Source organism: Giraffa tippelskirchi, chromosome 2 (genome assembly GCF_054371585.1).
Source record: "Giraffa tippelskirchi isolate mGirTip1 chromosome 2, T2T-mGirTip1v1.2.pri, whole genome shotgun sequence".
NCBI lineage: Eukaryota > Metazoa > Chordata > Mammalia > Artiodactyla > Giraffidae > Giraffa > Giraffa tippelskirchi.
Genome location: NC_137276.1, coordinates 141906270 through 141929098, shown reverse-complemented (window position 1 = coordinate 141929098; position 22829 = coordinate 141906270). Strand labels below are relative to the sequence as shown.

Sequence of the window (22829 nt, the reverse complement as noted above, 5' to 3'; positions counted from 1 at the left end):
GAACCAAAGTTACTAGGAATAGAAAAGATATTTAACCTTTTTAACTCTTCTCTCCTGAATTGAACCTCTATTGAATTTAATTGCTTCCATACTGAGTGTTCTCAGGTATTACTTAATGCATCTGTTGCTTTTCCTTAGGTCCTACCATGAGTAAGGTAGGATGAAGAACAGAGACCAAGGCATAATGATAAGGATCACACCTGAAAGATAGATGCATCAATGAATATTTCAGTGTGTGAAGTTAGAATTAGGTTTGGCTGCAAATGACAAAAACCCAAAATATCTGTGTCAAAAGCAAGAGAGTTGTTTGTTTTCACATAAATGTTAGGTAGTCAAGGACTGGTACAGTATGATCGTCAGGTACCAGATTCTGTTTTGTTCCCAAAGATGTGGCTGTGACCTCAGGATCCAAAATGACAGCTCCTTTTGGTTTTATCATGCCCACCTTCTAACCAGCCAGGAAAGGGCAAAAGGAAGGAGAGAGTCACACTGTGTCCTTCTAAGCACACTTCAAGGGAAGTTGCACACACCATTTCCATTTTTTTATATTGGCCCAAATTTGGTCATGTGGCTGCACAGACCTACAAGAAATGCTGAAAAATACAGTTTTGATTCCCAATGGCCCTAACGTTCAGGGGTCCTATTACTGATAAAGAAGGGGAGACTGGACATGGCTATTGAAGGATAACTAGCAACTCTCCTGTGAGTGATTATTATTTGGGGGGGGGCACTGTGACGTATACAAAATGCTTGGCAACTGAGTGGTACGTGTACAGAGTCAGGCTGTAGAAATACACAGAAGGCTGCTTGTGGTTAAAGGTAAAACCATGAAAAGAAAAAGTAAAAACGGGGGAAAGGCACTAGAAATTTGTGACTATTTATAGACACAATAATTTCCAACTCACCTAGTAAATCCATTAGGAATGTTCTACTTCTATGTTAGTTTCCCTGTACTCTTGACAAAGTCTTAACTCCTTTTGTTTTTATAACATGGTAACTAGACAAGTAAATTCATGGTATTTTATAATGAATAAGACAAAATAATATGGAGTGATTCAGAAGATAACAGTTTAGCTTCCAAAAAGCAGCCAACTTTAATCTTTCAGGATTTCAGAACATAGGAGGCATTTACTTAAATGTGCTTGATGAAACGAATTCTGTGACTAACTCTCAATCTTTGCTAAAATCAGTCATCATTTGCTCCTGTATTGAAATCACAGCAGAAAACACACCAGATGGGCAAAAGGTATAAACTGAAAGATAAAAAACATACATTCATATGAAATCACAGTTTTATGCCTAGATGCTGTTACCTATAATTTTTAAAGAACAACTATGTAAATTCACCCTCTATTAAAATGTTACAGATTCTATTAAAAAATAAAGCCATTGGCCTCATGGGCCAATGAGGCACATTAGGCAGTACACACTATTTCCAGTAAATTGCTTGTTGTTCAGTTGCTAAGTTGTGTCCAACTCTTTGTGACCCCATAGACTGCAGCACGCCAGGCTTTCCTGTCCTTCACTATCTCCTGGAGTTTGCTAAAATTTATGTCCATTGAGTTGGTGATGCTATATAACCATCCAGTGAACTTCTTGGCTGTCAATAAAAAGTTAGAAAAGATTAATTCAAAAACATTCTAGTTGAACTTTCATAGGGAAAGAATAATTATTAGCAAACACCTTAAGGTGTTTGCTAATAGGAAAACTTAAAGGTCTGGGAATGTACTAATCACATTTTTGTCATTTATAAGAAAAGCACTCAAATTATGAAGAAGTCTAATAATTTTGTGGCATGCAACCTAAATCATACCATCATTTCAGCCTTACTCATAGGATCTTAGTAACTCAGAGGCTTCCACCTTTTGAAGTAGAACAGACCTATACACACACCCTTCAAGATACGCAGCGTCAAACAATCCCACTGAACCAGCCAAAGAACATAGAGCACAACTTATCCCTCACCAAATGGAATTTTCAATTCCGATTTCATCATGCAGGAACTCCTTAAGGTGCTTTTTTCCTTAATATCTTGGTGCTCCAGTCACTGTTCTGTGAAGTTAGAATAATAACTCACATTTATGGAGCTCTTTCTATGTGTCAGGTATTGTATTTTACATCCTGGGAATATTTACATTCAATGTTACATTTTATTCTCACAATAAGCATCCGAGATGAAACTATTATTATTTTATGCTAATGAGACGACTAAGGGATAGAAAGGTTAAATCACCTGCTCAAAGATCAACAGCTAGATGTGGTAGTGCCAGGGACTGAACCAAGACGATCTGGTTCAGAGCTCACCACCTTAACCATTATGCCCTTGCTACTCTAAGTGAGGGTTTGTGAGAAATACAGAACTTTGTGCCAGACCTGCAGAATCAGGATCTGGATTTTAAGAGATCCCAAATGGTCCTGGTACACATAGCAGTTCAAGGAGATGAGATGAGAATCACACTCTGTGAGATGCTGACACTGCATAAATTTGCCCTAAAATGAAAACTTTACAGTTTGGTCTCCAACTTAAAATGCTTTATGTTCCTTGCTAATTTCATAGGAGGGCTTCTCTGAGTAGCTCAGTTGGTAAAGAATCTGCCTGCAATGCAGGAGACCTTGGTTCGATTCCTGGGTCGGAAAGACCTGATGGAGAAGGATAGGCTACTCACTCCAATACTTTAGCTACCTGATGTGAAAAACTGACTCATTGGAAAAGACCCTGATGTTGGGAAAGATTTAAGGCAGGAGGAGAAGGTGATGACAGAGGATGAGATGGTTGGATGGCATCACCAACTCAATGGACATGAGTCTGAGCAAGCTCTGGGAGTTGGTGATGGACAGGGAAACCTGGCATGCTGCAGTTCATGGGGTCACAAAGAGTTGGACATGACTGAGTAACTGAACTGCACTGAATTTCATAGGAAAGAATTTCCTTTTAAGCATTTTTCTCTAGCAATTGTTTGGAATTTAGGATTTCAAGGAACTTAATTTTTTTTTTAAAGTTGGAGAGGCGAGAGGATTGACCTCGTATTTGTATTATGCAAGAACATCACAAAAATAGCTATCATTATATTATTTCATTAAAATTTCATTATTCCATTAAAATATGGAGCAGTTTAACACCAAAAAAGATAGAAAATAGAAAGGGCATATTCTCAAAATAGGGCATACTCTCAGAATGAAGGGTATTTTTTAAATAGATTATAATTCAACTTTATGGAAAGTTGACTAAATTGTCTTTTTTTTTTCTTTCATTGCCCCTTAGATCAATAAAGTACTGGTCTGAGAACCAGTTTTTGAGAATCACTGTTCTAGAACACATTTCCTTTATGGTAAACATTAAGTATCCAGGACGATTGAACCCACACCAGGGCCTTCTTATGAGATTACTTCCAGTGTAATGGAATTTGGTATGAGGCAGGTCCATTTTGGAGCCCATCCAAGGGGGTTTATTTAATGAAGTAGCAAAGATATCTCATTATAGGGCCGCCTCACCTATAATTGCTCTGAAAATAATTCTGTAGCAAATCTCTAGGGCATGAAAATGTGGACATCCCAGAAAGCTTAATTTAAATGGATTCTAATACAGATAGTTCCTAGTCAATGTGACCAAGAAATCGAGAGTTCACCAAATTCGTGGAGTGCCCTGGAACTAGCTGTCTTTTTACCCATCTATGGATCTGCAAAGGGATTCAGAATTCATTTCTTAAACTCCTGCTGGGGTCCAGGCCTATGTATTTAGATAAGTATCACAATAACCCTCAAAACAGATATTATCATCTCTATTTCACAGATTAAAAAAAAAAAAACGTTGCTTTAAAAAGTTAAAAAAAAACAAAAAGCTTTAAGGTTCCCAGCTAGTTTGTGGCAGGGCTGGGATCAAATTCCTGTGTCCTAATTTCATATCTAAATATCTTTATTTTCTTGCTTTTCATACTAAACAGTTTATAAAACTTGTATAGGAGTATTATTTTTTTAAAAAAGCAGATTCTGATATGTGGGAGTCTGTGATGAAGCATCCAGATTCCTCATTTCAAATGAGCTCCAAATGATGTCCATGTCTCTGGTCCAGGGACCACTCAAGTAGTAGAGATTTATGCCACACACTGATAGGTTTGCAAATGCCTGCCATTGTCCAGGCAGTAAGCACTTGCAAGTATCTAGCTCACATAACCTTAGGTGGCCATGAGGGTCCAGAGCTGTGATGATAGAGCACTATATTTGGAGTCAGATTATCTGTTTGATGCTGCTTCTGGTACCTAATTGCTCTGTGACTTTGAGCAACTTTCTGAACCTCTTAAAACACTGTTAAGCAGGAATGGTAAGAACTAAAGACCAATCACAAGATGCTTTCACACAGGACTGCTTGTTGGAAAACATGATGAGCTCGAAATCCGTGTTCAAGTTGTCATTATATTCCTTAAGTTCTTCATTTCTTTGTACAGTATGTATTCAATTTAAAACTTTAATGCCCCAAAAGATTTTGTCCAATTCAATAGTTTATCGTCATTTTAACCCATATCCTTTTTTTCTTTAATTAACATTAAAATTTCATAGTTTCTGTTAAGGACTATATTTAATCAAAGCAAGGGACCAGAATAATTCACTGTTTTTTACTTTATTCTATACCCTTTTAGAATAAGTAATCTAAATCAAACAGTATTTTGAACTATTAACTGCTTCTGACAAAAAATACAAACTTTCACTTAAATGCACAGATTGTTATGCTAGAAAGCAGTTCATTTTGTTCTTAGTTCTCACATATAAAGTGACGTGAACTCTGTATGGTCAGATCAGAATTGAACATTTCAATTTCTATCATGACTGTTGCCATCTTTGTTCCATCCAGGGGCATCATATAATTAATTAATGATAAAAATATGTTTTCAGTTCAGTTCAGTCGCTCAGTCGTGTCCGACTCTTTGCGACCCCATGAATTGCAGCACACCAGGCCTCCCTGTCCATCACCAACTCCCGGAGTTTACCCAAACCCATGTCCATCAAGTCGGTGATATCATCCAACCATCTCATCCTCTGTCGTCCCCTTCTCCTCCTGCCCCAATCCTTCCCAGCATTAGGGTCTTTTCCAATGAGTCAACTCTTCACATGAGGTGGCCAAAGTATTGGAGTTTCAGCTTCAACATCAGACCTTCCAATGAACACCCAGGACTGATCTCCTTTAGGATGGACTGGTTGGATCTCCTTGCAGTCCAAGGGACTCTCAAGAGTCTTCTCCAACATCACAGTTCAAAAGCATCAATTCTTCGGTGCTCAGCTTTCTTTATAGTCCAACTCTCACATCCATACATGATCACCGGAAAAACCATAGCCGTGACTAGACGGACCTTTGTTGGCAAAGTAATGTCTCTGCTTTTGAATATGCTATCTAGGTTGGTCATAACCTTCCTTCCAAGGAGTAAGCGTCTTTTAATTTCATGGCTGCAATCACCATCAGCAGTGATTTTGGAGCCCCCCAAAATAAAGTCTGACACTGTTTCCACTGTTTCCCCATCTATTTCCCATGAAGTGATGGGACCAGATGCCATGACCCTTATGGCAGAAAAATAATGTTTTAAGTGCTAGCAAATCTACATAGCAGGAAAATACAAAACAAATGCCTCTGTTAATCACCAAAGTAAAATAACAAAATTAGATACATATCTATAAGTAAGCACTAATTAAATAAAAATAATCTCTACAAGAGCAAGATTTGTCATTGTAATAAAAAGGTATGTTAATACCCCTAACATTCACTGGCTGTTTCAGCCTGACATAGCACTAGATGCAGGGAATACCAATATATTTAAAACTTAGTCCCTGCCCTCAAGGGGGTTTTCCCATTGTGGTAGAGTGTCAGGGAGAGAGGTGACTGGGAGAATTTTTCTGTAAATAAGACTACAATATAATCTGTATCACATTTGTTAATGAAAGAAGAATCACATTTCATATAAAAATATTATAAACTTTGGAAATTTCTGACATAATTTCAATCACCTTGAAGTGATATTAAATATACTTGTATCGGGTGCCCAAACTTGCTCTCAGAGAGTCTGAGACACAACGGTCTGGGGCTCAGACAATGACCATGCTTGGGGCACTGGTATTTTATGTTCCTAGAATAGTTAAAAACAGTTGAGAACTGCTAGCATAGAAGATCTTTCTTTTTCACAATTACCTACAATAGACATTAACCCATGTGTGCTTTTTAAAAGGGAATTAAGAGAAACAATATCTAAACATTCTAAAGCTATTATAAAGCATCAATTAAAAAGGTAAATATTACTGTCTTGAAAATTTATTCTTTGGAAATTTACATTTAAAACAATCTTCTCATATTCACTTAAAAAGCAAATGAACTTAATGACTACTTTTCTGTTAACACGAATTAAATAGGTTGATACTAAACACCAGTCAGTGGCTGGTTAGAATGTTTCTCTAAGTCTATCCCATTAGTGATTACCTCACAAAAAGTCATTATTAATCCATAGGAAGCTGAGCAAAATCTCTTTAGTGAACAGGATCATTTTCATAGTTTATGAGTTGTTGTTAGAGGTTTGTTTCAAATTACAGTAAATGTTAGTGTATTTTTAAATGCAGTTAATTCTGTTTACACTGTTGTGAATCAAAACTTAACCAACTCACTCACTGAAACCTTGCACAACCCTAAATTGTAATTCAACTTGATGATTCCATGTTGAGGTTCACACACATTAAAAAATAATTATTCTTATCCAAATATTGGATAATATTGCCCAACACTTCTCTCACTATCTAACTTTCTAAATTTCTTGCAAGGCTTCCCAAGCCAGATACAGTTGAAATCAGCAATATTTTCTTTCCCCTACTCCTTTCCAGCCTTCACACACAACACAGTGTGATGTTCAAACAGACTCTGCATGTACCAAGCATATGAGATTCACTTAAATTTGTTCACAGGAGTGTAGCACAGAGTAAGGTTGTGGTTACTGTTTTGATTGAGATTATCTAGAAGAAGGTTAGAAAAATTTTTTATTTAATCACCTAGTTCACCTATTCTGTTGCCTCATTTGAGAGTCACTAAAATAGAGAAGAACTTTCTTTCCACCTGAGAGATGATTCTGTTTCTATCAGAGAATAGGATGTAGACAGGCAGGGTGTAATACAGAAAGGGAAACAAATTTTCATTACATAGTCTCAGTATGGTTTCCCTATTTTGAATGAATTGTTATGAATACCAAGAACATTGGATTCATACATACTTGAATGTTACCACCAATGTATATTTTATATACAGAAGGAAATAACTTCTGGAGAACTTGTTTTAGCCTATGCTGATGATGATGATTCAAATTATGCTACTAACCCATTAGTAATTAATTGCTGATTTTGTAGGATAAGATTTACCAATAAGTCATCCACAAGTTAAGTGACTGCTTCCTTACTACTTTCCATCAACTTGTCAGGTGATGTGGTGGTAAGACCACAGTATATGACAGGGATTTGGTTCTCAAGGAACTCAGATTCAAGCTTTAGACAGAGGTTCTATAACTGTAAGGAAATTAGAAATCTATCAAGTGTTTCGTGATGTGCAATGGCCGTGTAGAAGAAAGATTTAGGATGAGAACATTTGATGAAGTTTGTGATACACATCTATGAGCATGAACTCTGGCAGGCACAAAATCTATACTAACACTTCTAATTCTCACAGTAACCCAGTGAGTTGAGAACTATTATTATTCTCTATTAAAGATAAAAAGATAAGAATGCATAAAATACTCATGGAAATGCTAAGAGGATGTGGGGTGAATTTAAAAGTTTGAATGATCCTGGAAAAAAAAAAAAAGACAGAATGGAAAACTGGGATGGGTAGAGGGGACAGAAACAGAGTGTGATATTTGAGATAAACATTATCAGTAGGATAGAGAACTTGAGGAAAGAAGCATGAAACTGAATAAGGACAGCAAAGAGATGGGCAGGCCAGGGGAAGGCATTATTATGAAATAAGGGTGAAGCGATAAAGCCAGATACAGGATGGCCTTAAAAACCAGGCAGAGGAAATTGGAATTGGCATTAAAGGCAATAAGTAAGTTCTAGGATAGGGAAGTAACAATGTTAAAAAAAAAAAAGCAAGGATTGAGAATCAGTGAAAAAAAATATTGCGTAGTTACTACTTTATCAACACTTTGATGCTTACTACAAGATCTACAAGAAAGTCTAAGATTTCAATTCCAATATTATTGTTCTTTATCCTTTCTTCAGCTACATCTGTAATATAACTATACTTTTCTTATAGTAGACATTTCATTTGCCATGATCCAAGTATTGATTTTAGGAGGAAACAGTCAGGGAGATGAAGGAACTAAAGGAACTAAAGAGAGAAACTAAGGAACTAAAAAGAGAAAATGCCAGGGTAAAACAGAAATACATGGAGTGTTATGGTAGAAAGGGCTTTGCTGGTGGCTCAGATGGTAAAGAATCTGCCTGCATGCAGGAGACCTGGGTTCGACCCCTGGGTTGGGAAGATCCCCTGGAGGAGGGCATGGCAACCCACTCCAGTATTCTCACCTGGAGAATCCCCGTGGACAGAGGAGCCTGAAGGGCTACAGTCCATTGGGTCACAAAGAGTCATACATGCCTGAGCAACTAAGCACAGCATGGTAGAAAGTCCAAGGCAGAATGGGGAGAAATAAAGCTAGAAGAGCTAGTAGGTAGCCAGGAGGCAATGAGTACCCTGTCAAGACCTTGGACATTATTCAGTAAATAACAGGAGGTCTCCCAAAAGGATTAATGTGGGGAATGGTGGTGTCAATTACATGTTTATTTTTGTTATATCACTCTAGTGTATGTAGACAACAAAGACAGTGCTCAGTCTCTGGGTTATATTTTATTACTGGATAGGAAGAAGAGTTTTCATGAATTGAGGGTAATTTGAGAGAATTTCTATATTTTTTAATTGAATTGAAAGCAGTTGGAGAATTTGAGAAAGACTGGATAGACAACAGAGACAAATTAGACAAAAGACTAAATACTCGAGGCCTCCCTCAGAAGAGGGACCATGAATTCACTGTGACAGCAAACTGCAAAGTTATGTGATTTTCTACAATGTGTCTCTGAGCATCCAAAAATTTTCATTGACTTGAGACTTGAGGTTTTGATAAAATGGATGAGAGGGCAGAATTATTGTGATTAATGATGACAGAATGGTCGTAATAGTGGACTATGGCTCTCAGCTGGGCAGGAAAGGACAGAATCAGTTCACTTCAGTCGCTCAGTCATGTCCGACTCTTTGCGACCCCATGAATCACAGCACGCCAGGCCTCCCTGTCCATCACCAACTCCTGGAGTCTACCCAAACCCATGTCCATCAAGTCGGTGATGCCATCTAGCCATCTCATCCTCTGTCATCCCCTTCTCCTCCCAGTCCTTCCCAGCATCAGAGTCTTTTCCAATGAGTCAACTCTTCACATGAGGTGGCCAAAGTATTGGAGTTTCAGCTTCAACATCAGTCCTTCCAATGAACACCTGGGACTGATCTCCTTTAGGATGGACTGGTTGGACCTTCTTGCAGTTCAAGGGACTCGCAAGAGTCTTCTCCAACACCACAGTTCAAAAGCATCAATTCTTCAGCACTCAGCTTTCTTCACCATCCAACTCTCACATCCATACATGACTACTGGAAAAACCATAGCCTTGACTAGACGGACTTTTGTTGGCAAAGTAATGTCTCTGCTTTTAAATATGCTATCTAGATTGGTCATAACCTTCCTTCCAAGGAGTAAGCATCTTTTAATTTCATGGCTGCAGTCACCATCTGCAGTGATTTTGGAGCCCAAAAAAAAATAAAGTCTGACACTGTTTCCACTGTTTCCCCATCTACTTCCCATGAAGTGATAGGACTAGATGCCATGATCTTAGTTTTCTGAATGTTGAGCTTTAAGCCAACTTTTTCAGTCTCCTCTTTCACTTTCATCAAGAGGCTTTTTAGCTCCTCTTCTAGAGGGGGTGTAATGGTCCAAGGACTGACAGTTAAACGAAAGGCATTTGAAGATAAGAGAGTGAAAGAGCTGAAAGCCTAGGAGATTGGCCAAGGAGTAGTCCTGGAGTATAAGGTTTGAGAGATGAAGTTCCATGAGATTGGGTTACTAAATGAGAGTTCAGGAGTTTCAAAAAAAAAGTGAGAAGCCAGGATATTAGATGAGTCACTTTCACAGCTGGATATTGAATATCTGAAGTCACTCAGGATGATTCTGGGACAAAGAGCAAAGAGGAGCCATAATCCAGGTGTCAAATCTTAGTAAATGTGAGGAAATAGTCACGAGTCTGATAGAGTTAAAGATAGAACAGCTAGATGATGCGTTTTTTTGTGACACTATGCTAAGGGACAGGCTCAGCAAGCCTTAGTCTGAGAGAAAAGAAGTGGAAAGAGGGTTTTCATGTCCAGCAAAGTTAAGGGTCATTTTTTCTTTTGGTTACTTGTACCTCTACTGTGTCCTTTTTCCCTATGTATGTACAACACTAATCACTAAGCGAAAGGCAGTAAGAGTTATTAGAATTGTGTAAACTGCTGCAATGATAAATTGCTTTTATAATATACCCTTTAGTCAGCAAGGTTGTTTTTATATCTTGGCATGTTCATTTATATTTATGGGATTTTCTCTTCTTTTTTGATACTAGGACTATTATTGAATAATTGTTTTTGACTACTTTAGGAGGAAATATATCAATATATATGCATATAGAGATAAGCACATCTTTTTAATAAAGGAATTATCCTAATTTGAGTGCTTAAAAATTAGAATATTGATAAATAAGAATTCTTAGTAGTTTTATTAACATAGTGTGTGTGTGTGTTTGTGTGTGTGTGTGTGTGTGTGTGTGTATACTGTGTGTTTTTAGTATAGTCTCTTTGGGATGTTTCCTAGAGTACTGGCTTTGCGATAGGGTGGTAATTATGCGCTGGCATGAAGGTTTTAAACAACAAATACATGTTCTTAAATACCAAACATAATGGTGAAAAGTGAAAACTAATGTAACAGTCAACATTCACACTTTCTGATGCTTCATAAGGTGTGAATGTTGAAAGCTGGTAACCTCACACCACTTGGTTCTATTGTTTTTATTTTAATTGTGTTTTAACTTTAAAACTTCACTCAGCAATGATCCAAACAAAAGATACCTGAAGTAAAGTAGCTCAGCCCTGATCTGAATCTCAAGTTAGGAATGTCCTACTGTGTGCATGCCTTATGGAAGCAGCAATCAAGTATATCCACTTAAACAAAAGAAGTAAGTAAAATATGATCTCTTAACACCAGAGATACTTATCAGCTTAGAGTACAGGAAGCCATTGCTGGCACCATGGACCTGCTCAGCATTTCTGGCTCCCATAGAGAGTCATTCTCATGGCTACGTTAAAACTGCATTATTATATATTTCTCTCTGCCTTAGTGGCATGAATACTGAGGGCGTATTCTAATGCAGGTTCCTATCAGTAAGTGATGGATTTAGGCAGAATTCTCAGAGGTGGCATCCAGGGAACAGGATCTTATATGTAGGGATGTCCATTTATGGCATCACACAGTTGTAGCACTGCCATTAGTTAATTCAGGCTGTCAAAGGAGGAATGTGAAAAAATGAAAAAGAATGCCAAAAGGCTTAGCAGAAGCTGGAGGGAGGTGTAGGTGGCTGTGATAGGTTTTTGACCTCCACTTAAGTGCACCCTGATGACAGTAGCATGCACAGTGGAATACTTGGGTCAATCATCAGCTCACTACCACACAGCATGACTCTCTTTAGTACAAGGTGGGCCACTCACTGAATTCGGATGATATATTTGAAGTTTCTCACTTACTTTTCTGAATAGGTAATATATTCATATAGTTCAAAATTTAAGAGGTATAAAATAGCATGCAAATGACTCCTTTCTAGCCCTCTCCTCCAGCCAGCCAATTTCCCTCCAAATGGGCAATCATTGTTTATCTTTTAAGTTAATAAATATAAGCAATATGGAAGTACATATTCTTTCTGCAACTTTGTTTTTTTTTACTTAGAAATAAGTCTTAGATACTTTTTTATATCAGCATATATTTTCTCCATCTTATTCGCTGCCTAATATTTCAATATATGGAAGATGCATATTCTCCATTGATGAACATTTGGATTGCTTCTGGTGTTTTGTTCTTAGAAATAGTGCTGTAATTAATAACCTTGTGTGCATGTCATTTTGAATGAATGCATGCAGGTCTGTAGGAGACATTTCTCACATTAGAATCTAAGAGTTTGCACATTTGAAATTTCAATAAACACTGCCAAGCTACACTTCCATCAGTTTTGCATAAGAAGACTTATTTTTCTTTATTCTCACCAAACCAGTATGTTAGGCAATTTTTAATCTTTTCCAAAATAATAGCCTTTTAAAAATCAGTACAAAATAAATTTTCATTTCTTTTACTGTGTATGAGTTGAGAATATTTTACTATGTCTAAGCACCATTGGCTTTTCTGTGTATTTCTGTGCTATAAACTCCAAATTTCTAATGGGTTGTTGGCGTTGTCTTGGGAGTGTGATGGTTTTAAATTCAAAACAAACCTGAAAAGTACCTTGTGGGCAAGCAAATTTTCCCCTATATACTTCTGGTGATTCTTTGCAAAGTAGAAGAAAACGACTTCCTTTAATTTGCATTGGGTTATAAACTTGCATTAGAACTCAATTACCATCCTTTAGGAGCGCCAATGCTGACCTGATTGGCCATTTCTTACAGTATGAGGTAAATGTCCCTAAAATGAAGTGCATGCTCATATTTTCAAGAAATAGGAGAGTAGATAAAAAATAACATTTAGAAAAAAAATATTCCTAGTCCATAAAAATCAGAAAGCTCTTTATTAGTAGTAAGGTTCTTGGAGAAGGAAATGGCAAACCACTCCAGTGTTGTTGCCTGGAGAATCCCATGGACGGAGGAGCCTGGCAGGCTACAGTCCACGGGGTCGCAAAGAGTCGGACACGACTGAGCGACTTTCCTTTCCTTTCCTTTCCTTTCCTTTCTTGTATAAAAGCATAATTTCTCTTATATTTAGAGACTGTAAAATTTTTGGCCCTTTAGGAATTGTGTATTATTTGAAATTGTAATATTTTAGATTTTGATGTTGTCTCTAATTCACAAGGTCTAGTGTTGTCATCTCTCCTAGAAAATCCTTAGAGGGAAAATAAACATGTTACCTAGCTAAAGGTAGATTTCACCTGGAATATACATCTAATAATGTGTTTTATAGATAGCATATGGTAGTGCCGTTATATGAATTCTGGATGAATTCTTCCTTGTTAAAATTTGTTGAAAGTGTTATATTTTAATTAGTGTCTGGTGTAAACCATTGATTTCCAATAGATGTGATTTCAAACACTTTGATTCCTCCTATTTAGTATTCATTTTAAACAAGAAACAAAGAGACTGTCAATAATGGCTTGGTCAATAATAATACCCAGCTTGGAATTCCTGCTGACTGGTGGGAGTGATTTGATAGAAAAGCTGTTTGTCTTCCATGATATCATTGCTGAACTTTGAGTAGTAACTGCCTCCAGGATTACTGTTTTAAAAAAAATCTGAAATCTATAGATGGATTATAGATACACAGATGACTTTAAAATTATTTTTATTCATTCTTCATCTCTAAGATACAATGGAGAGAAGAAACATTTCCATACCCAGCCAAAAAAAAAAAAAAATTGTTTTCTATTGTCCTGAAATTCCTTCCATTCAAATACTTAGAGGTTTAGTCTTAACTCTTGGTTTTCTCTGTTGTTTGTGTGCTTAAGTCAGCATTTTTAAGTGGTTAATGTGTGCCAGCTATTTACTTACTACACCTCTTTCAGTCCTCACAACCACCCAAAGAAGTAGGATTATCATTAGACCCATTTTGCAGATAATGAAATTAAGTTTCTAGGAAGTCAAATAACTTGCTTAAGATCACCTATTAGTAGTAGAATTAGAGCCTGAACTTAGGACTATGTGATTTCAAACACACTGTAACTATAACCATTACGTAATGCTGCCTACTCAGTAGTTGAGCCACTTTTCATATAAATTCCTGCATTGAACCATGAGTGGTTTCCAAATATTTTATAATCCACATAGCCAATCACAGCATAATCATTAAAAGGGCATACACTAATGAACAGATGCCTACAACCAATGGCTGAATATAAGCTCAATAAATTTAGAAAAATCAAGTGGAAATGTTCTGAGGTGACTATGAAGGACCTATTACTCACCCCTGTGGCCTGCCCATCACAGGAACAAGCTCATTCCATCCTCACTTCTCCTTCCAATTCCCATTTCACAGAAATTGGTGTTTGATTAAAAAAAAAAAAAAACTCTCATAAAGTCACATACTGTATTTATCAATACATGATCCAATAGAAAAGCTTATATTCCTTTTACTAGTACCCTTTGTGATTAACTAGAGCTAAAGATATAGAGCTAAAGTCCCTTGGACTGCAAAGAGATCAAACCAGTCAATCCTAAAGGGAATCAACCCTTTATTAATTGAAAGGACTGATGCTTAAGCTGAAGCTCCAATACTTTGGCCATCTGATGGGAAGAGCTGACTCATTAGAAAAGACCCTGATGCTGGGAAATATTAAAGGCAGGAAGAGAAGGGGACACAGATGACAGAGGACAAGATGGTTGGATGACATCACCAACTCAAGGGACATGAGTTTGAGCAAGCTCTGAGAGATGGTGAAGGACAGGGAAACCTGGAGTCCACAGGGTTGTAAAGGGTCAGGCAAGACTGAGCAACTCAACAACAACAGAAAGATACAGATTCATTCAAATCCCTTTGAAAATCTTTTCTAATATTTCTAGGATCATTTCATAGGGAAACCTGTCCTGGTACATTTTAGCTTATATATAAATAATATATATCTGCTAGATAATACATGTCTGTCTTTTATGGTCATTTACTGAATGTTCACAACTGTATACTTACAATTTCCCTTTAGCTCAAAATTACTTTCCTTTTTACAAGGTTATATAGAGAGTATATTGTCCAAGAGGGGTTTGACTTTAAACAATTTATGATTCATTTTTTTAACTAGTTACCAGGTAAACTGCTCAGTGGGAAATTGGATGTTATTCTTACTGTGAGAACATCAGACAAAATTAGACGGAAGTGTGTAGGACAAGCTTAGTGTGTTGGAGCCTCAATATATCAGTGATTGAGCCAGTTAGTACCTTAATTCCGTGCCCCCGCCCCCCCCCCCCAGCCCCAGAAAGCACAAGTGTTAGCTTACGATACAAAGAAACATAGGTAAGATAAAACCAAAGTAACAAGATTGAGGGCAGAAGGAGAAGGTGACGACAGAGGATGAGATGGTTGGATGGCATCACCGACTCAATCGACACGAGTTTGGGTGAACTCTGGGAATTATTGATGGACAGGGAGGCTTGGCGTTCTGCGGTTCATGGGGTTGCAAAGGGTCGGACACGACTGAGGGACTGAACTGAACACAAGTGAAAAAGAGAACAAATAGAGAAGGGACAGAGGAAGTAGGATGGGAAAGAAGAAATAAAGTAAATCAAGAAACTTATTTTGTACTGATTAGAAACCAAGGGAAAAAGGGAAAAGGAATTCATTTAGTTAGTTAACTGATTCATTTACTAATTTTAAACAAATGATCCATGAGAAGAGATAATCTTTTTATTATTACTGAGATCTAAAAGAAATCTGTTACATAGGAATCTTTATGAGGAATATCAGTATCTTTTGAGGTCACTGATTTGGAAATATTAGTATAATTTTAGGAGTACGCAAAGGCAATGGCTGTTTTTGTCTCAAAAAGAAATAACTTTTGAAGGGTTTTATCTTGTGGCATTTGCATGCTGAATATAATCTTAATACTTCCAGTATCATTATGTACATATTAATCTCTGGGAAATTTTTATTGTATAGTGCAATGTCATTCAAAAAAATTTTATTGTGTTCCTGTTCTATGCCAAGCATTGCATCAGGCTCTGGGAATGCAATCCATGGGGGTCTCCCTTCATGAGGATTCTCATTCAGAAATAAAAAAATAATGAAAATGAAATGTGGTGTGTGTTCCAATGAAGGAAGAATGAGATGCTATGGCATCTGACATCATCTAGAGCTGTGGTTCCTAGATTTTTTATTTCATGAATGAGCATAATATTTTTTAAATGGGGGTCAATATAGATTGCCAACATTTTACTAGCCAAGAAAAGGCACTGAAAAGATTTTAAAAGCTACTACATTTGACCCTTGAACAGCTTGGGTTTGAACTGGATAGGTCCATTTGTATGTGGATGTTTTTCACTAAATGTGTACTTCAGTACTACATGGTCCACAGTTGGTTGAATCTGTGGAGCTGGAACCAAGGATATGGAGGGTTGATTGTAAAGTTACACATAGGTTTTTGTCTGTGTGGGAGTTGGAGCCTTTAACTTGTTCAAGAGTCAACTATATTGCCTTCTAACAACATCCTTTCATTCAAAGGGCATTTTAAATTGAAAATATAGGAAGAAAATAATTTTAGAATGAAGGGTAGACATTCACCAAAAAAGACAATGACAATCTTCAATCTCTACTTGAGCTATGTATAAGGTTTTAGTTGCAGAAAAATTACATCAGAACCTTATTTTAATTGTAATTTGTACAAAAATCATAGTGCTCTGAAAGAAATTATCAGGAGGGGCTACTGCAGAAAGGGAGAACAGGGAATTCTCCTTCGAAAAGATAGAACATTTCAACTGAGGCCCAAAGGATGATCATAAACCGGGCAGACAAGGAGGAAAAAACCCAAAAGTTTCCCTCTTAGGAAGGCTTAACACACTCCCCTCTGTGTTAGTGTTCTGAGCTTGCTGTAAAAAATCACCAATTTAAATACAATTTATTACCTTAGGCTCACTGACTAAATGAGACTCACTGTACTAAAATTAAGGCATAGTAAGAGAACCACTTTCATTCTGGAGGCTCTGTTGGAGAATCTATTTCCTTGCCTTTTACAGCTTCCAGATGTTGCCTCCATTGTTTGGCTTGTGGCCCCTTCTATCACCTTCAAATCTACAGTGCAGTTTCTCTCCTGACTCTGACATTGACTCTTCTGCCTCACTCTTCCACATTCAAAGAACCCTTGTGATTGCACTGAGCCCATCCAAATAATCCAGGATAATCTCTTGATCTTGAAGGCAGCCAATTAGCAACCTTAATTCCATCTGCAATCTTAGTTCCTCCTCTCCTCAATATATAACATATTCACAGATTCTGGGGGTTAGGATGTAAACGTCTTTGGAAAGCTTGTATTCTACCTACCACACCTTCTGACTCATGGAAAACATAGTATATGCTAAATTGCTTCCTTCTCAACCATTGGCTTGTGAAGAATTGTGAAGAGTATGATATATACTCTGCTTGCAAGCTAACAGGAAGCCTGCCAGAGTTCACGGATGGCAGCAGAAGGCACGAGACTCCTGGATCACAAACAAAGGGCTTCATTATCCATGGCTGAGCAAGTAGCATGAGCCTCATCACATTTGCCTCGGCCCCTCTTATCTCCCAAGTCCCACAGGAGTGATTCAGATGAGGTCTGATGGATACCTGCATCCACTGTGGACTGTATTATAGAAGAAGAACCTCAGGTTTAGGTAACCTGAATCATTTACAATGAATAATAAGCATGCCATTCCTTTTCTCCAGAGGGAAATGCGACCTCTCTCTTCCAGAGCTGCTCAATATACAAACATCCTTAAAAAGATAATCCAGAACAAGTACATCTTGCAAACAAATTTGTATTGCATAATGCAATGTCATTCAACAAAATTTTATTGTGTTCCTGTTCTATGCCAGGTATTTGCATCAGGCTCCAGGAATGCAATCCATGGGGGTCTTCCTTCATGAGGATTCTCATTCAGAAATAAAAAAATAATGAAAATGAAATGTGGTGTGTGTTCCAATGAAGGAAGAATGAGATGCTATGGCATCTGACATCATCTAGAGCTGTAGTTCCTAGACTCTTTATTTCATGGATGAGCATAAAATTTTTAAAATATAGATTGCCAACATTTTATTAGCTAAGATGTTTGCAAGATGTACAGAAAAAACCTAAAGAACCTTGGAAAGTTGTCCATGAATATGCCTATGCTGCATCTGCTTTTAATAACCTAATCTGCAGTTTCTCAGATGTGGGGACTAGGTCTTCAAACATCATTTTAAAATCAATTCATTTTAAGTTAAAAGCTTCGTTTTTCAATTTACAAATATAATTTTTCAACTTTTTTTTTACTTGATCAAGTCAACCCTTATTTATATATTGCACTGAATTATTTTTCTAGTGCCTAATCTGTTCCCTGTTACCCTTTACCTATCATCAGATAGTTCTAAATGAAAACATGTTATTTTTGGCTGGCTTAATACACAAATGACTAATGCAAAAACACAGCTTGACCTCAGTTCATAACGAGGAAATATTAGCAAATTTACTAATGAGGGTACTCATACAAACAGGTAATTATGAAGAAAACCAAGTGCCAATATGACCCTGTTGTGAAATGTCGTTCTGTGAGAACAGGGACAGAGAGGGGGCCTTTATAAGAAGGGGAAAAAAGACAAATTCATTTCTACATATTAAATCCAAACCCATTCTGAGAGCAAAAGATGGCTGTAAAGTTAGAGACCCAGTTAAAAAAACAAATGATTATATATTATATTAGAAGTACCAACATTTATGAATTTTCTTATGGATCTATTCCCCCTATTGCTGACATTCTTTTAAGTTAAATTTACTCATTAGGTACATTTCCCCTAGTTTTAAGGGCAAAGAAGGCTATAAGGAAAATATTAAACTATCTAATGATAAAAATAAGCTAGGTCAGAAGGAAAGGGAATACATTTTAGCCTGTGCAGAAATGATGTAGTAGATGCATATCAATAAGGCATATGTGAGCAACTTTTTCCCCAGACATCGTGATACATAAGGTGAGTTGTCAATGTTCTCCCACCTAATTGTCCTGAGACCAACAGTGTGATTCAGACTAAGGGCAAGATAGCAGTCTTTATTCCTAAAAGGGAGTTGCTCAGAAGCCAACTGGATTATATTTATACTCGACATACGTAACGATCACAATCTTGCCACTCATAATTTTTTATCTCATTAACACTTCTGAAAAACTAAAGCACCATCCCTACTTTTACCATATTCTTGTGCTTTAATAGACTATTGCTCTCATGTTAAATTCATCAATTTGGATACTATGCTGACAAAAGAAGCACAAATTGCCAAGGAGCATGACAAACTGCAGCTGCTTTCCTTGACAAGTACAATGCTGCAGCAATTCAGTGGAAGGCATTCAGGAACTGCCATCAGAAAACCTGCATTTTCAATCTGGCTCCTTCCCATCTAATCCCTGTGAGTTCTATGCCTCAGTTTCCTCATTTGCAAAGAAATGATCTCAGGGTGACATGACATGGTGATGTGGAAGCACCTTAATTCATAAGGATACGCTTTATTTTTAATCTGAATTTCATTCGGGTCTTGTTTGTTTGTTTTTTTTTTTGAATTTTCATTGAGGGAGTTCAGCAGCACCTGTTAACAACAGGACTTTTAGTAAAGAGTACATCTGAAAAATAAAGAGTGAGATTACAATCCACAATTCCAACCTGCAGGTCAGAAATCACAAACCCAGCCATGCCTGAGGGCCTGCTGTGTGGAAAGGGCTGCGTGTGCTGAATCCAGGAAGAACAGTTTACTAGTTCCTCCCCATTTCCTCCTGCCTGGCATACCAATCCCTTCCTTGTTGCTCATCAATGACTCACCAGTGCCTTTCTCACTCCTGATTGCAACAGGCTCACCTGCAAAACCCCTGATGATGACAGCTCCTCATCCTTGCCTCTCATGTCCTGACAGCAAGAAACTGCCACCACCGTTTCTTCAGGTTCCCTCAAGTCACAGAGATGTCCCTCCTCAGAGCCTCTGCTGGCTCATTTCCTGCAGAAACTAATGGGTCCTATCCTTGCTTCCCCTGACGGCTGTCACTGATGCAGACAATCATGCTCTCCATCTCAGCTGTTGACTCCAAGGCCTCCTCTGCCTCCCAGCTCTTTTCCTGAAGCTTCCTCTCAGGTACTAATTTCCTCAGCCATCCACAGATAAGAACATTTCAATAGCTAAGCTGAAATAAACTTGCAGGGTCCATCAGATGCAGCCTCCTGCCTGTAAAGGAGAAGAGAAGGCTCCACACAAGATGTGTGTTTCCACAGCCTGTCAGCATTCCCTCTAACTTCTAGTCACAACCTGAAGAAAATTATTCCTCTGAAAGTAAGTTCATCTCTTATGTCCAAATCAATTCTCTACCCAGGTAGTTTGAGTCTTGTTTCCCTTCTTTGGTCTGCTCTGGTGCACTTGTCTCTGATTTGGGCATGAGATAGAAGAAATCTCAAAGTTCAGAAGTCTTCTGGTCCAATTACATATCTAATTTAAAAATACCATCATCACTGCCAATGGGTTATGCATCCTGAAAAGGAATTTACTTCATCGTAGGCGGTCAGTCCATCCTTGAACAGCTCTGACCAGGAGAAGTGTTTAACCTGGGTTCACAGAAACCTTCCTTCCTGAGTGTTACATCTTCGGTTATACTTTCTCCCATCAGGACATCACAGTAACTTCCATGGTCACTCACCTGCTAGTACTATTCATCACTTCTTCTCTAGCATCTGGCAAAGGCTCTCAAAGCATAGCAGTCTCCTAAACATTTGCTGAATGGATGAGTGAGTGTAAATAAATAAATGTCTGGGGCCTTTTCTAGAGGACCGCAGTTTGTATCTAAGACATATATGAAATATAATTTGGGTCTTCTCCAGGCTAAAAGTCCTTAGTTTTTATAAGGAAATTTTCAGGTTACATTTCCTTTCCTCTGGGCTTCCTCCAGTGTGTCTAAATTTATCTCAGTAAACAATATAAAAATTAAAAATAAAAATATTAAAATATAAATATAGATCGTGGTAAAAAAAAATATATATATATATATAAATTTCAGGCTTCCCTGGTGGCTCAGTGGTAAAGAATCTTCCTGCCAGAGCAGGAGACACAGGTTTGATCCCTGATCCAGGAAGATCCCACATGCCACGGAGCAATTAAGCCCATGTGTGGCAACTACTGAGCCTGTGCTCCAGAGCCCGGGAGCCACAACTACTGAGCCCATGTGCCCGAGACCCTGTGCTCCACAACAGAAAAAGCCCCTGCAATGAGAAGCCCGTGCAGTGCCACTAGAGAGTAGCCCCCACTCACCATAACCAGAGAAAAGTGGGCACATCAACTAAGACCCAGCACAGCCAAAAAAAAAAACAGAAAATAAACATTTTTTAATATAAATTATATTTAAATATACATTTATGTATATGACTATATATAATCATATGGGTGTGAGTATAAAGTTTGGTTACTCTACTTTTCTAAATAAAGTTACATCAATGTATAGAGCATGAGTAAACAAAAACTAATTTAACTGAGAAAAAAATATCCTTTGACACTCAAAATCTACTCATACCTAAGTGGTTTTATTTAGTATTATTAAATTTTTAGTTTTGGACAGAGGCTTTGCTACATAGTTAAATTATTTTTAAAAGAAAAAGCTGAACCACAATTCTACCACCCTGATGCAGTTATTGTCATTTTTCTGTTTTGCCCATCTTTTTCTTACATAAAAATAACTTTGTTATTGTAAATATGTGGTATACATTTTGCATTGTATTTTTTCACTTAAAATTATATTGCACATATTTTTCATATTATCATTAATCCTTATTATAATTTCATCAGCTTATAGTATAATACTTCATCAACTCTATATACTATAACCATTTCCCAATTAGTACTGATTAAAATGCTTTAAAGTTTCTTAATAGAGAATTCTGTTAGGAATACTGCCTACATATAGATTTTTTTTCTAAATATCTTGTCAAATTTTAAAATATCCCCTTCTCTCTACTATCATTTGAAAGGATTTTTCAGTTTCTATGTGTATGAGTTTTAATTATGTGTATGCTATTTATTTCCAGTTTTATATCAACGTAGTAAAAAGCTGAAGCCTATAAAACTTTGACTTTTAATTAAAATTATTCATTAATCCCTAAAACATTATAATTTTTATAAATTTCACAGATATATTTTAAAAGATGTGGCCTGTTTTAAAGATGATTAGCATGTTTTTTCATTCCAAAAATATTTATAAATACCTAACTGATGCCAGGCACCATGTTAGGAACCTGTGATGCAAGAATGAACAAGACAGATCCAGTGCTTACAGAGTTAAGAAAAAGAGTAGTGAGAAAAAACTATGATAAATGTTATGATAGGATGGTTCAAGGCACTACCACCCTTAGACCCAGACAGAAAGCGTCTTTGGCCTCAGTCCTAGGTTTCAGAGAAACTCTCTCTGCTCCCCACCCCACCACCCACAGTGCCCCTTCTCACCAGGCAAGGAGACAGCAGACATCTGTGAGATATCTTGGACATGTCCATCTGGAGCTCACAATCCCTACTAGACCCTCCTCTGAGCAACAGGGATGCCAGAATTTCCTCCTCGAATGGTCTAAACCCACTCCTAGGGCCAGAGCAGATGTCCCTGTATCCACCTACTGAATGTTGAGCTTGTGCTTATATGCCCAGCAATGGACAGGTAAAACACAATGCTTGGGGAAGACTGTGAACAGGGCTTGAATGTGCGGTCTGAGTGGTCCACACACAGGCAGAGGAATCCCCTGGCAGCTCTGGGTGGAGGCAGGAATGGGAAGGGAAAGAGAAAGAGGAGTGCCACAGACTATAGACAAGGGGTGGGGGCTACTTCTCCC

The 22829-nt window shown here is 37.5% G+C and overlaps 1 protein-coding gene and 1 long non-coding RNA gene across 2 annotated transcripts in view; one reads left to right on the top strand and one right to left on the bottom strand.

Annotated features, from left to right (window-relative positions):
- SPATA16 (spermatogenesis associated 16) overlaps positions 1-22829 on the top strand; it is a 252946-nt gene that overhangs the window by 24891 nt on the left and 205226 nt on the right. The window lies entirely within an intron of this gene.
- On the bottom strand, positions 1070-22817 carry LOC145538627 (uncharacterized). Its single transcript, XR_014077105.1, has 2 exons — positions 22453-22817; positions 1070-1253 (listed from the first exon to the last, which is right to left on the bottom strand). It is a non-coding gene; the product is annotated as an uncharacterized LOC145538627 (long non-coding RNA).